Here is a 15620-nt window from a genome sequence, read left to right on the forward strand (position 1 = left end):
AAGCTTGACTTTGGATAGAGGGACCTCCACTGAGATGTTATCCTTTTGTGTGCTTTGGCCTGAGTGACAGGGCGACCACAGCAAGTTACAATCATGGCCTCCAGGCAAGTGCTCATGCAATGAAACTGGAGCTTGCCTGAGAAAGTTCCAGTGGAGTCCCAGGAAGGATAGCTGATTTGTGAGCACACACACCCCTCACACAGATGCTCACGGACTGAGGAAAATCTCAGCTGCATAGTCACCTTGACCTTGAGAATCAGATAAACATACAGAATGACCTGCAGCCAAAGGGCTTTCCTATTAGTATCAGTGACTCAAGGACTTGCTTATTCCAGCAAAGATGTGGCATTCACAAAAATGCACAGTGCTTTGTGTTCTATTAATAATATTTAAATAATTAATTGTGTCCTATCACCCATTATATTCACGGAGTGGTAATAATTTGACAAGCGTGGTGGTATAAATACCCACCAAGCACCCCATGGGTGGCGGGGAGTCCTGCAAAAGGTCACTGAGTCTGCCAGAAACTTGCTGAAATTATGCAGAGGCCTTTACAAAAACTTTTGCTGGAAACCCCCACTGGGAAGATATGTTTTCTACAGTCTTATTAGTTTAAAATTTAATCATTTTTTAGCATTGAAGACTTTAACAACAAGCCCCCATTAGAAAAGAAAAGAAAAAAAAAGTAAAATTCTTCCCTCCTGCTTCAGCTCTAATAGTTTTACAGAATGCTATTGTTTGAAACCAAATGCCAGGGCAATGATGCTGGAGCTGGGTGAAAGCTACTGGCTGAACGCCAGGGAAAAGACTCGAAAGCAACGTTGCTCCTCAATCTCAGAGAACAAGGCTCATTTAGGAATAATATAAATTGGCTCTGGGTGCTGAGGATGCACTCAGGATCCAGAGAGTCAAGACGCAGTGCTCATCACCTGGACAGCATCGCATGGACAGAAGACCTGGCATTCTTCCTGGCCTTGGAAGACAAGCCATAGGGTCCCTACTGAATCTCTTTTCTCTTGCAGTTAAACACTCATAATTCATTCTTTATTCCTCTGAAGAATGGATTTGGGTTTCATCATTACCTTGGGATTTGCCCAGGAGAACTTTTAAGAGGGCAAGACCACTTGTAGGAATTAGTCCCAGAATCTTCAGGAATGAAAGAGGGAGGGTATTCTCACTTGACCCTCGCCCATCGCAGGTGTCAGGTAACTACTTTCCTACATCCCCTCCCCTCCGTCCCCTCTGAGAGGTCCTTAAAAAGGGAGCCAGGTTCTTGTGTGACTTTGACAAAAGAATCAAAATTCGCCATGAACTTGTCATTCTTGGGACAGAGCAAAGTCTTGAGAGCATTTTTTGGAAAGCCGTCAAAACACAGGACTTCAACTTAGAGGATAATAAAACTAAGAAAGGAGTAATAAAACTGCCAACTCCTCTTTTCTCTCTAAGTTGTATTTAGGCAAAATGCTATTTGCTCTCTTACGGAAAGAGAAGACTGTCAGATGTAAGGGCCCAAGCGAACAAGAAACAGGGCACATTAATTGAAAGAATTATTGTAATCCAAGTTTGAGTGCAAAATTACATCCTTCATAATTTTACACTTAAGCGAAGTGACTTTCTGCCCATGCTTGTAAAGACAGGGAATTTTCCTCATGTCTGACACATCAAACACCAATAACCTTGCCATGTACTAACCAGAGAAGGAGGTTGGATGAGTTTGAAAGCTTTTTTATTGTAGTGAACATGAGGATGTGAAAAATGCATTGTCATTCTCTTATGTAGGCGTCTAGGTGTGGGATAATTGATCAACACCCCTGGAAGTGTGACTGGAGACAACAAAGCATGTAAAAAGAAATTTGTTTTAGTTCTAAAAAAGTTGTATGCATAGAACTTTTTATATTGTATAAGCTTTTTTTCTCTTACATGCATTCCAGAATTAAAGTATTATGATCTAAAATATTATACAATAAACACCAGTGAAATGAATCCAGGCATGACTTGATAAATGTCACTATACTATGTGCATTTGTGACACAATACAAAACAGGGTCAGAAAAATATAAGGCACTGATGCTTAATCATTTTTAACATTTGTTTTTAAAAAGTCACTGGTAGATGCAATGTACATATAAAATCTTTTAAAATCAGGGCAGATTAATACGAGAAGGGACAGACCACACAGATGAACTAGGATCCTTCAGTTGCTCTGCTCTACATACGGGTGCCTTACTCTTATAACAAGCATCATGATAGCCGATGTTCCCATTGGTCTTGGATTATTTCTCTGTGACAGTGAATAGCTTTTCTGAGCCTACGCTTTCCTTCAACTTCTCCTATGACAAATGGTGTCTTGCAATTAAAGAAGCAAAGTAATATAGTAATCACACTATAACAGTAACACGGATGTGCAGTTTCTCCGTGTCAAACTAAACAGTCTTAAAGTCAGCATTCTTTTTAGTGGGGTTCCAGGCACCTCGGTTAGAATCCCCCAAAGGGTATCTTGTTTACAAACAGGATTCCTAAGTTCTGTCCTAAACTTCATGAACCCGACTCTTCCAATCTGGGCACTGGGTCTAGGATTTTTCAACAAGTTCTCCAGTTGATGCTCCTATACACTAAGTCCTACACACCAAGTCTTGACAAAGAGCCCTTGAAGGAACTGCAACAGGACCTTGGACTTAATTAGCTGTATATAAATCAGTAGTTCACAGCCCAGGATATGCAATAGTATCACTCGGAGAGGTTTAAAGCCACACAACCATGATTGCACCTAATTCCTAGAACATCTAACTTGGCTGGCCTGAGGTCATACTTCATGTGTTAGTCTAATATATAATTAGGATTGGATGTTCACAGCAGCGTTATTCATAATAGCCAAAGGTAGGGAATGCAAGTGTCTATCAATAGATAAATGGACAAACAAAATATGGTGTATATATACACAATGAAACACTATTCAGCCAGAAAAAGGAATGCTATTCTGATATGTGTGATACCATGGATGAGCCTTGAAAACATACCAAGTGCAATAAGCCAGACACACACACACATGCACACACACACACACAAAACCAAATATTGTATGATTCTCCTTACCTGAGGGTCCAGAAAAAGCAAATTCATAGAGATAGAAAATAGAAGTTACAAGGGGGCTGGGGGAGGAAGCGATGGTTTTAGTGCTTACGGGTTACAAGGCTTCTGTTTAAGGTGAAAGAAGAGCTCAGAAATATATAGTGGTGATGGTTACTAATTTTGTGAATGTCTTCAACACAACTAAAATGTACACTTAAAAATGGTTGCAGTGATAACTACAAGTATAATTACAATTTTAAACTTCATGTTATCTATACTTACCACAATAATAAAGTTCTAAAAAGGTAAAACCACAATAATAAAGTTTTTAAAAGGTAAAACATGTATATAAATACAACTAGAATTGAGAACGTCGATATCTAATAGATACAGTGAAGCAAATCTGCCAAAGGATAATTTGAGTCGATCACTCCAGCAATTAAACCAACTAGTTAAAAAGCAAACTAAACCAATTAAAGCAATTTACCAACGCCTTACTGTCCACTGAAAAAAGGTGAAGTCCTGAGCACAGGCCTCCAAAATCTGGCCTTGTCTACCCACCCCTTCTCATCTCTCATCTCCACCCTATCCCCATCCTTTGTTCCAGCCATAAGTTCAAATTGAGCGATGTATAATTTGCCTAAACACACCATTTGGATCCACACATCCATGCATTTCCCCACATGCTGTTCTTTCTTTCTGTAAAGCAGTCTCCTTGCCAAAGACTCCTGGTCCAGCTCATCATTTAAGGCCAAGGTGTCAACCCTGGCTACGCATTAGAATCACCTGGGGAGCCTTTAAAAACTAAGCTTGCCCGGGCCTCTCCCTAGACCAAGGCAATCAGTCTATTTCAGAAGCAGGAACTCAGCATCAGTAATTTTTGTAAATGCTCCCCAGGTTTTTTTAATGTGCCCGCATGTTTGAGAACTACTTCTGTACTTGTTGCTCCATGTGCGGTCTGCTGACCAGCAGCCTTGACATCATCTTGGAGCTTGTAAGATTTGCACAATCTCAGGACTCATTTTAGACATACTGACTCAAAATTTACGTAGTAACGAGATCTGTTGGTCATTTGTGTGCCCACTAAAATTTAAGAAGCATTTAAAAAAAAAAAAAAAAAAAAACAACCCAGAGTTCCCAATGTGGTTCAGCTGGTTAAGAACTGGACATAGTATCTGTGAAGATGTAGGTTCTATCCCTGGCCTCGCTTAGTGGGTTAAGGATCTGGTGTTGCCACCAGTGGCATAGGTCAGCAGCTACAGCTCTGATTTCACTCCTAGCCCAGGAACTTCCATAGGCCGCAGATGTAGCCCTAAAAAAAAAAAAAAAAAAAATTGAGAAGCATTCTAAAGTTTCATCTCAGGGCTTGAAGAAGCCTTCTCCTACCCACTCTAGCCTTGTTGACCATACCTGGTTAAATCACACCCCTCTCTGGGCACTTCCCTCATTGTACCAAGATTTTGAAATCTTGAGGTTAGGGACAATATTTTATCATCATCTCTCTAGTACCTAGCAGGGCCATCTTCCATGGTAGCTTCCATAAGCTGGATTAACATTAAAATTTAAAAGCAAGAGTTCATCCTATAACTAGCCTTTCAAAGACATTGATAACACTCTCAATGTAAAAAAGAAGGCATGGCAGTAATAAAATAACCCGCTTACGAAGCTCATTTTTCTGTGCTTCTAGCAATTGAAAACAAACAAACAAACAAAAAAACAAAACCGACACCATTTCAGAACCCCTCAAATGTATCTTTATTCTCGTCTCCCTTCCTCTTTTTCCTGCCCCCCACCATCGCTTCCTCTCTACCACGGAATCTGACCTTCCCACCTTGCTCACACACTTTCTCCTGTCTCTTTTCTCAGTCTCTGCCTGCCTCCCCCTCACTGAATTACCTTTCCCTCAATAGGAATGGAAATACACTTTAGACGCTTGTTTTAATTATCAAATGTATTTGCCTTTTCTAAACCTTAATATGAGGTCAATTACATTCCTCAGTAGGTATTTAAGATTTCTGATAAGTCCTCTTCTGATAGCACTTGAAGTAGGTTATAGACTAAAATACAATTTGAAGGTCATTTTAATTGAAAATAAGGAATTTTATTGTTTCTTCTCTTTGGCTTGATTTTAGGCAAAAGATATGTTATAAACCTAAATTAAGTTGTTATTTTTTAATTGGGAAGGAGGGCTCAAAGGATAACTCTTGTCCTTCTTTGCCCTTCAACAGTAAAGAAACCTAATTCTGCTTCACTTCTTTTTCTTCTATGTGTCAAATACCAGATTGGATGGAAACATTAATTTGAGAAACTAAATGTTTTATTATTTATCTAAATGTCATATATAAATATCTGTCTTCACTGAGAACTATAGCAACTGGACACAATCCAGTTTCACAAATATATTGTTTTTCTTTAAAAAAAAAAAGTGTCTTTTAATAGAACATTTCAAAAACTTCCTAAGAAAAAACAATGGTAGCATTAACTTAAGCAAAATGTCAAAACTGAAAAACCCAATTTAATATAGAACCATAATTCCCTGGCTGGAATAGAATTTGAGCAGAAAAGAAACAGCACCATGATGTATAGCCTGGTATATCCAAATAAAGATTACCAGGATATTTTATGATAGCATTGTAAGACCAAATGGAATAAAATTATTGCAAGGTTGAGCCTCCACAATTTCAAAATAATAGACTTATTTTGGTGATTCTGTCCCAAAGAGTAATGCATACGAGCTGCACTGTACCCTCTGTGGACGTTCGCTTCTGCACTTCTTCTTGGTGAGAACTGTACCCACTGTGAAGGGTGAGCCATTATGCAGGGAGACCAGCCTCTCCTGGTCTGCCTAGAACTTTGCCAGCTTCAGTTCTTAGCCCTGCCCTGAAAACCCCTCAGTCCCAGGCAAACTGCAATGACTGGTCCCCACACCTGGCAGTCATGTTGTGCTTGACAACACCCCCTTTTCTAGTGCACATACAGGTGTGTAGTCTGAGTCAGTCACATGCTCTCTCCTGGTTAACATTCCTTTGCTGCCACAGGTTTGATTTGAGAAGGTGTAAAGTCTGCCTAGGGCAGCGGAGGCACTGCATGGTAGAGCTGGTTGTGCCCTCTAGCTGGGCATTGCATCTAATCAGGGCACCATTCACATTGGAGTTGTTAGAATTTCGAATGTTGGGGTTCTTGCTGTGGTGCGGTGGGTTAATGATCTGGCTTGTCTTTGCGGAGGTACTGGTTCAGTCCCTGACCAGGGAACTTCTATATGCAGCAGGTGCAGCTAGGAAAAAAAATTCTGTATGTTCATTTGATATTTTTTTCCAGTGGTAAGGAGTCTTGTTACCTCAAAACCAATATATTATGACAATCTTCTGAATGATAGAATTAAAGCGTATTGAGGAAGGAAGCCTATTTCTAATTGACACGTGGGTGCTATAAAGACTAGTGTCAGCCCTGGAGGGAAATTTGGTGATAAGCTCTAAGGGAATCTGAGAAAGCCACCCAGCAAAGAGAAGGGAGCACAAAGAATCCATGACCATAAACAAAGACCAGAGCCCACGTGTGTGAAGACGAGGGGGAGTGGAGGAGGAGAATGCCTCAATTCTTCCTTTTGATCTTCCACTCTTGAACCTGATTGCTTCCTTGGGAAGATACTCAGAGCCCATATAACAAAATCCTCGTTTTTGCTTAAACCAAGGGGATGAATCCTATAACTCAGAATCAACAAAGCTAATTCTATAATTTGCATCTAAAAGACAAAGTAAAAGAAACATATTATCTGACCCAATTGTTCATTTTATTTATTTTCCAAAATGACCAGACATTTCAATAAAAATAATCTTCTTGGCAGATCCCTCCATGTAGACACAGCCTCTTCAAAAAAAAAAGTTATTAGAGAAATCATAACTAGGAAGAACATTTTGAGTGTACATTGCCAATTACATTTAGCAAATAATAATAAAAACATCTGGAATTGAAGTATTAATAGAAAGTACCCTTTGGATCTCTGTAAATAGATATTATTAAATCTTAGTTATCTAACAAATTTTGTATAAGAACTTAGCCTGATGAGTGAGGATGTTGTTACTGGCAAAGAGACTCAAAATGAGCATCAAATTTGTTTATCTCTTGCTTTCAGTGATGGGCATATAATGCCATCCTTGATATAGTGAAATGAAGGAAGTCTTCAATTAAATCCTTGATAAGAAGCTGCAGAATACCCAGGCCACTTCATATTCTTTCCATAATTACAAGTCTTGATATTTTCCAAAGCATATTGTGTGTGCTCAATCACATGTAATATCTAGAGTCTATCACATAAAATGTAATTCAGTTGTGGGACTGCAAAGTTTCTGTTCTGTAATATCACTTAATAGTGGTGATACTGTGTGTTTCTAGAGGGCTTTACTTTAAAAGTCATTTAGAAATTGTCTTTTGGCTCTGCACCTGTGAGATAGATGCAGTGCCAGTGCCGTGAATAGGAAAAAGAAGTCTTTCTAATGTATTCTTTCTAAAGAAAGTCACTTTGCTCAAACCTTTACTTACCAATATTACACACTCTTGTGGCAAAACAAAATGAGCTCCGCGTCTCCTGGCATAATTGAAAAGCTTATTTTTAAATGCCATATGTTACTGTGATTCATGCTGCGTTTTTAATGATTATCGCACATGCAAGCAAAATGCTATGTTAGTTTTATATTCATGTAATTCCTGATTATCACAAATACACACAATGAAAGACAGGAACAATATTAGGGCGCCGGAGATGCAAAGAATCTCAAAAACTTCTCTAATCTAGCATCTCATCTTTCTAGACCATTGAACTTAATTCATCTAAGACAAGTGGGAGCATTTCCTTTTCAACTTAATAAGTGTTTTATGGAGGCCCACAATGGACCTCTACCACGGGGCATAAAAGAAAAGTTGAAGATTCCAATTCTGTCCCATTCTTAAAGAACATATGAAATTTCTCTCAACGAGGTATAAGGTAAATAGAAAATAATTAATGTTACATTACTGTTGTGTGTATCTTGGAATGCCATACAGTAAATCTTCTCAAATTGTAGCTCATGTCAGAATCCCCTGGTGGGTTTTTAAAAACACATTGCCGGACCCCCACCTCCCACTTCAGATTCAGTAGGTCTGGGGTAGAGCCTAGGAATTTGCATTTTCAACAAGTTCCTTAGTGATACTGATGTTGGTGCTTCCTGGATTATCCTCTGGAAAGCATGACGGTGAAATAAATATAGGAACTAAAAATGCAGTCTCTGGAGTTCAACTTCAGCGATTGAATCCTGACTGCATAATCTTGAATAAGCTACTTATGTTCATTGCCTCAGTCTATTCACCTACAAAATGGAAGTGATAACCATGTTTACATGAGCGCTAGCATGGGAATTAAATGAGAATACTTATAAAGCAATAGCACAGAGCCTGGAACATAGTAAGTGTGCAGTAAATGTTCATTATTAATGCTATTTCATATTGGTTCCTACGTAACATTCTCAGGTCAGTACTGATGTGTGGGGGAAAATATATATATACACACACATATTAAATGATAGTATAAAGTTACAAAATGTCTTTTCTTGGGAACAGTTTTCTTTTACCCTAAGATAACGTTCTTGCCAATTTCTGTGCTGAAATAGATCTATGCCTATGAAAATAATGGTAATAGAAATGGTCATTTATTTATTTGCACAATAAAATCTTGGCAACACCATATTACCATTCCCCATTGAAATCTGGGGTTGAAATAGAAAAAATAAATAAATAGAGGAGAGTTAGGATGGGGGCTTCCCAAGAGGACTACAGGGACTGTGTAACCCCACACCATTCAGAAAGGGGATGGAGAGCTCCGATGGAAATGACACTCAGCTGTGGTAAGAGTAGCAGTGGGGGGAGAGGTCAGGAAGGCAGTGTGCAAGAACAGAGTGCACGAAACACAGGGCTGGCTCTTCTTGACTCACTTGCTGGAAGAAGGAGCTGAGAAATGCTGTGGTGACCTCCCTGTGGCCTCCCCTACTAGGTCAGGGTGTAGTTCAGAACACGCATCCCTGTTGTCATAGCAACTTTAGGGCAAACTTCTCTGGAGACCTAAAGAGAGAAGTCTATGACTAGACCCCTGTCCTGACCACTTGGCTGATGATATTTCTAACAGAGGGTTCAATAAGGCAGGACCTAAACTCAAATGAATTTCCTTCTCTTCTGCCAGGATGGGAATGCAAGCTATCTCCTGGGCTTAGGGAATGGGCCTGGTGGGGCAGTCCATTATTTCTGTCCTTGCCACACTGACCCATGTTCCATCATCAGACAAAACACACTTAAGCCATATGGAGCACTCAAGGATAAATTACAGTCTGGTTTGGATATTTTTGTTTAATTGCTTTGGTCCTAACTAACCCCATTTTCAAAATCTTAGATTAGAAAGAACAATTCTAAGCAAAGATGTTGAAGAAATACTTTAAGTTACATTCAAACCTCTCTAGGAAGAGATCAGGAATTGAGGTCAGGGAGCTGCTCAGATTCATGAGGGGGGGAGGTGTTAGTCATTCTTTGGGGCCCCCTGATAGGTAATGACCAACTGTTTTGATGATTCCATGATCCCATTTTGAGCATAAAAATGGCTCCCAAATCAGTCAGATCAAAAGGACCTGCTTCAAGGCAGAGTCTTAGTAGCTAAAGGTCATCAAAAAGTATTGTCTTAGGAGGTGGGAGAACATATCTGCAAATCTGATAAGGAGTTAATATTCAAAATATATAAGGGACTCATACGACTCAATACCTAAACAGCAAATAACTCAATTGAAGGATAAACAAAGGACTTTAATAGACATTTCTCCAACATATTCTCGGTCAACAGGTTTATGAAAATATACTCAACATCACTAATCATCAGGGAAATGCACATCAAAACCCCAATAGCTATCACCTCACACCTATCAAGATAGCTATTACTAAAAAATAAAGGATAATAAGGGTTGCAAGGATATAGAGGAAAGGGAATTCTTTTACTCTATTAGTGGAAATGTACATTGGCACAACTATTACAGAAAACAGTGTGAATGTTCCTAAAAACATTAAAAAATAGGACTACTACGTTTCCTAGCAACCCCAATTCTGGGTATTTATCCTGAGGAATTGAAATCAGAATCTAGAAGAGCACGTGCATTCCATATTCATGGCAACATTATTCACAATAGCCAAGACATAGGAACAACCTGAATGTCCATCTATAGAAGAATGGATAAAGAAAATGTAATATACATATATATGTATGCATGGAGATTTATCAGGAATGGTTATCAATTTGCCCACCTTTGGACGTTTCTTCCCGAGATCAGCCCGTAGTGCTTGCAGCCTGGCTTAACTCATACATCTCATCTAGCATAGTAATCATAACTTTATAGGGGTGGACAGTCCCTCATTTAACATGAATAAATGTGGGTATATATCCAAAGGAAATAAAAATCTAGATCTCAAAGAGATATTTGCACTCCCACGTTCACTGCAGCAGTATTGATAAGAGCCACAATCCAGAAATTATCAAAGTATCTGTTGACAAAGGAATAGATGAAGGAAAAAAAAGAAAACTGTGACATCTGCAACAGCAAGAATGGACCTGTAGGACATCACACTACATGAAATAAGCCAGTCACAGAAGGACAGATACTGAACAAAGTCGCTTATGTATACGGAATCTAAAACAGTCAAACTGATAGAAGCAGAGGGCAGAATAGAGATGGCCAGAGGTTGTGGAGTGGGGAGATTGGTTGGTGATGATCAACAAATACAAACTTTCAATTACATAGGATAAATGAGTTTTGGAAAGCTACTATATAGCAGGGTGCCTATAGCTAACAATACTATATTGTACACAATATTTGCTAAGAGGGTAGATCTTACTTTGTGTTCTTACCACAAAAAAGAAAATAATAGCAGTGTTAAAGTGGGAGCAGGAGGCAACTTTAAAAGAGGTAATGAGTATTTCTGTGGCTTTCCTGGTGATAATGGTTTCATGGGTGTACACTTACCCCCAAACTCAGGAAGTGTAAACATTAAATGTGTACAACTTTTTGCACATCAATCATACCTACATAAAATGGTTGTTTAAAAAAATGAAAAGGATTGTCTTAGTTTGAGGTTCTCCAAAAGCCAACCCTGAGACAAAAATATGGTTACAAAGGATTTGTTCGGGAGGTGACCCCAGGAACATGATGAGAGAGGGAGGAGCCCAAGAAGGAGGGGAGCCAAAGAAAGTGGGTGATTGCATGCGTCTGCTGGGGCTCATTCCTACTGGGCACCCATTGAGGAACCGTGTGGAACACACTTTAGGACATCCCCACTCCCGGAGTGCTAGACGTGGGATTGCTACATCTCATCTTTTTAATATTTTTAGAAACCTGGACAGCAGCTGGATTTTTATCCATTCGGCCAGCCTGGAGAATGTTCCTGGCAAACCAGCTACTCAGGGAGCTCACTGGCTGTGGGTCTAATGGCTGTGGTTTGAAATACCTGGCCATGTTTTTGCTGAGGTCACACTTCCCAGGAGCTGCCTACCAAAGACTGGGTGCAGCACTGAGAAATATGGGACTCTTTTCTTTGTCACTTTGGCTTGAGGACTTGATAGCTTTGCTGAACCATTCCTAAGACTGCACTGCCATGTAGGATGCGGTCACCAAAATTTCTCTTCTTCAACTTCCCTTGGGGTCAAACTTGCATCCTGGTATCACAGTTCTCCCAGCCTGCCCTGGCCCTCTCCTTATTTCCTTTCACACAGCATTTCCCCTATGTGCCTTTTTAATCCCCTCTCAGCATCTGCTTCTCAAAAGACCCAACTAAACACTACCACCCAATCCTCCCTGGTGGAGGATCTCTCTTGGGGGCATTAATTCTCCAGCATTTCCAGTCTACGCCATGCACTGGCTCCATCTGCTCCCTAAACCAGTGGATCCCCTCAGGCTGGGAGATGCAGGAAGCCTCCTGTGAGGGAACTGTCAGTGGGTGGCCCCTGGGTGAACATCTGGGCAAGGCATCCACGGTGACAGTGTTTGCTACAAGCATTATGGTTTGCTTTTCTGTTCAAGTACACAAATGGATTGTTATGCTGTATGAGTATGACCGGGAGAAAAGGACGGCTCTAGGCAATGATATTCCTGTGGCTCTGTAAGAAAAAATCAAAATGAACTCCACAATTGGAGTTACTTCACTTCCCTTCCCAACATACCTAGAGATTTATTTCATTGTCTTCCTTGTTGCTTTTCTCATGATTTCCCCACTCGATTGCCTGGTATTGATTAAAATGGGAAATGCTTCACGTTCCAAACATTTACATCTTCCGGTACTGAAGGGATGTAAAAAGACTCTGAAGAGGAACTTTTAACAATGAGTCTTAGAGTAGGCATTTAATAGTGTTAGTTTTCTCCTTCCTTAGCTGCCTGAGGATAAAGGACCATATGCACAATGTGTAAGATGCTGCAAGAAGTCATATTCCTTGTGTGGCCATAAACAGGATCAAAATGATATAATTATATGAAAGCACTTCTGTAAACTGTAAAGGGCAAAGAGGAGTTACTTTGTGGTTTTTTCAACTCATTATTGCACTGATTCAGATGGACCATGGTCAAGGCAAATCCTGAGAAGCAGAGCACCTTCAAAGAGGAAAACCTTCCTAGAACAGGGTTAGTATGTAATATAATGTGTCCTTCCAAACACAGGTTCCACTCTATTAGCTTACTTCAAACACAACTTAAAGCTCTTTTATGATATTCAGACAATAAAAGCAATTTTTAGCTATTGAGAAAACATTCTGTTCCATATGTTAGATGAGGTACCATTTGTGGTAATTCCAGCATCTCAGAATATTCTACATTTATTTGTAATTTAACAGAATTAGTCTTCCACCTTTGAGATATTATAGAGCAATTTCATGTGTACCATTAAAGTACAGTTGATATATTCTACAGCATGACTTAGCTGCAAATGTGGAGAAATTATTTGACGCTGCATGATAAAAATGAAGAAACAAGAAACCTTAAGAAAAATGAAGAATCTAATTTAAAAGAATGGAAAAGGCAGAGATAAAATCAGGACAGTGACTAATCCAGCACCACACACTAATCTGTCTTTTATACTTTCTCTTCTTAAACTGAATAATAGAGGTAGGGCAGAATTTGCATTGGTGTGAATCACTCGGATCAAGAGATAGGAAGAAGGGTATACATATATTATCTGGTCAATTTTACCAGACACAGTTCAATTGCTCAATGGTCCATCTGTCTTTTCTGAGCCAGATTGAACAAAGGTGACCCTCAGAACTCGTTACAAGATCTTGTTATTTGAAAAACATTTTATTTTTGTATTTTCTTGAGACAGCCTCAAAGATTAATGTCTAAAATAAACTCAGCTGTTGAAAAATTGTAAAGATACAATCAGAAAAGTAATTCAACATGTCCCCAATGCTTTTAAACTCCAGCGATGAAATTCTAAGCTGTAACAAACTTGGAAAAAAGCAACAACAACACTCTTGGGTTTTCATACTTCCTTCTGTAGGTCTTTCAGCTAATGATTTTAGCTTCAATTTCATCCAAGGCAAATTAAATTAAACTCCACTAGAATTCTGTAGGCATCTTCCTTCTCCTCTAATCTCCCCGGGCTTCTCCCAAGGAAAAGAATTGGCACAAATTAAAATACTAAAGATGTCCCAGATTTATCAGAATAATGCAATGCTATTTAAGCAAAAACAAAAGCTGGGGGGTGGGGAGTGCTTAACTAAGAGTGAGTTCTATTCCTTTGATATTGATCTTTCTTAGCCTCAACTTCGTTCTAAAGTGAGAGGTTTTAACTACCCCTGGCTTCTAAAATACCATTCATGTACATTTACCTTGTCTTCTTGTCTTATAATTGCTTGTTATCTATCTCGTTGCCAGATTCTTGTTCTCACATCCAGCCCAATACCAGCACATAGTAGGAACTCAATAAATATTTATTGGGTGAATGAATAATCACATGTAAATAGAAATCTCTCTCTACTCATGTGGAGTGTTCACCAAGGATTTGTGTTCATAACAATAATAATTTTTCTAACTGAGGGTCACAGATACCAAACATGCCTGGCACCTCAAGAAACAGACATGTAATAAAAGGCATATCTGGGTGTCTGGGCATCAGGGTATGAGAGCCATTCCTTACATGGGCAATGAATTTAAGAGATAAGTGGTAAGATAACGTAAGAATTGAATGCTTCTGTGTTTCTGGAGAAGATGTTCTTGCTACTGAGTGTAAATCCACAACTTTTTAAAACTTGAAGGACTAATTCATTCCATTGAATTCATTGAATACTTAGAGATATTACAATGCTCCCTAGGAAAAACTGTTTAGGTGCTATGTCTTGAATGTTTAATTTGACATCTTGTTGTAACATCAGAATGTTGTGCTAAGCTAACATGTGTTCTTTTGGAATAATAAATTGATAATAGATTTGAGCACTCAGATGAATTTCCAAGTTTTACAAATGTCTATGGAATATGACAGTGAAAACTCACAAAATATATATATCCTAAACTAGGAAAGAAATATTGGCCATATGCTAAATTTAAATATTTGGCCCTATTTGGGGGGCACTTGTGCCTTTTGCATTATTTAATTTATGTCTTTGAACATGAATGAGATGCCATCACACAAGATACTAAAAGGTGATAAAATATACAATTGGAACTATCCTCCCTAAAGCCAGGACTGTGAAACTATCCTGTTTGATATTATAATGATAGATACATGACATTCTGCTTTTGGCAAAACCCATAGATTATACAACACAAAGAGTAAAACTAAAGGAGACTATGGATTTTAGTTCATAATAATCGATAGTGGCTCATCAATTATTATAAATGTACTACGCTAACACAAGATGTTAATAATGGGAAATGGGACATCTGTCGGTACTATCTGCTCAACTTTCTGTACACCTAAAACTGTTCTAACGATAACATTTATTAATAGAAATAAACCACTATTAGAGCTCTTTCACCTAAAGCCATCAACTCAGCAAATTCCTCCATCAACCATGAGCAAAATGGTCCAATTATTTCATGAGAGGTGACTGTATCCATAGACGGTGATTGAGGAAGTAGTATTTTGCCATGAAAAGTCCTTTACTGTTCCAGACCCTGGATATGGAATACAAAGAGTTTTTCCAAAAACTTACATTAATCTTTAAGGAGAGCTCTCCCCATTTTACCTTATACTTAATTCTGCCAAATGCTACGTAACTAAATAATAGGATCAGAAGAATATGCCCACAGTCCATGTCTTATCAGATGATATTTGGGAAGTTACAAGACAAACAGACAAAAAAAAATCACAATAATAGAGGGAAATGTCAGAGCACAAAGATCTAGAAGGAACCAAGGAAATGGCCCAGGTCAGCCCCCTATTGTTAGGAATGAAAATAGATGGCACCAATATATGTTCTCTGTGAAAAGCCCTATGGGAAAAAAATCAATCTCTGGTCAAATCACTGGGATACTTGAGTGATTTCCTAAGCAAAATTGATATTT

The sequence above is a fragment of the Sus scrofa genome, chromosome 15 (assembly GCF_000003025.6).
Source record: "Sus scrofa isolate TJ Tabasco breed Duroc chromosome 15, Sscrofa11.1, whole genome shotgun sequence".
Taxonomy (NCBI): Eukaryota; Metazoa; Chordata; class Mammalia; order Artiodactyla; family Suidae; genus Sus; species Sus scrofa.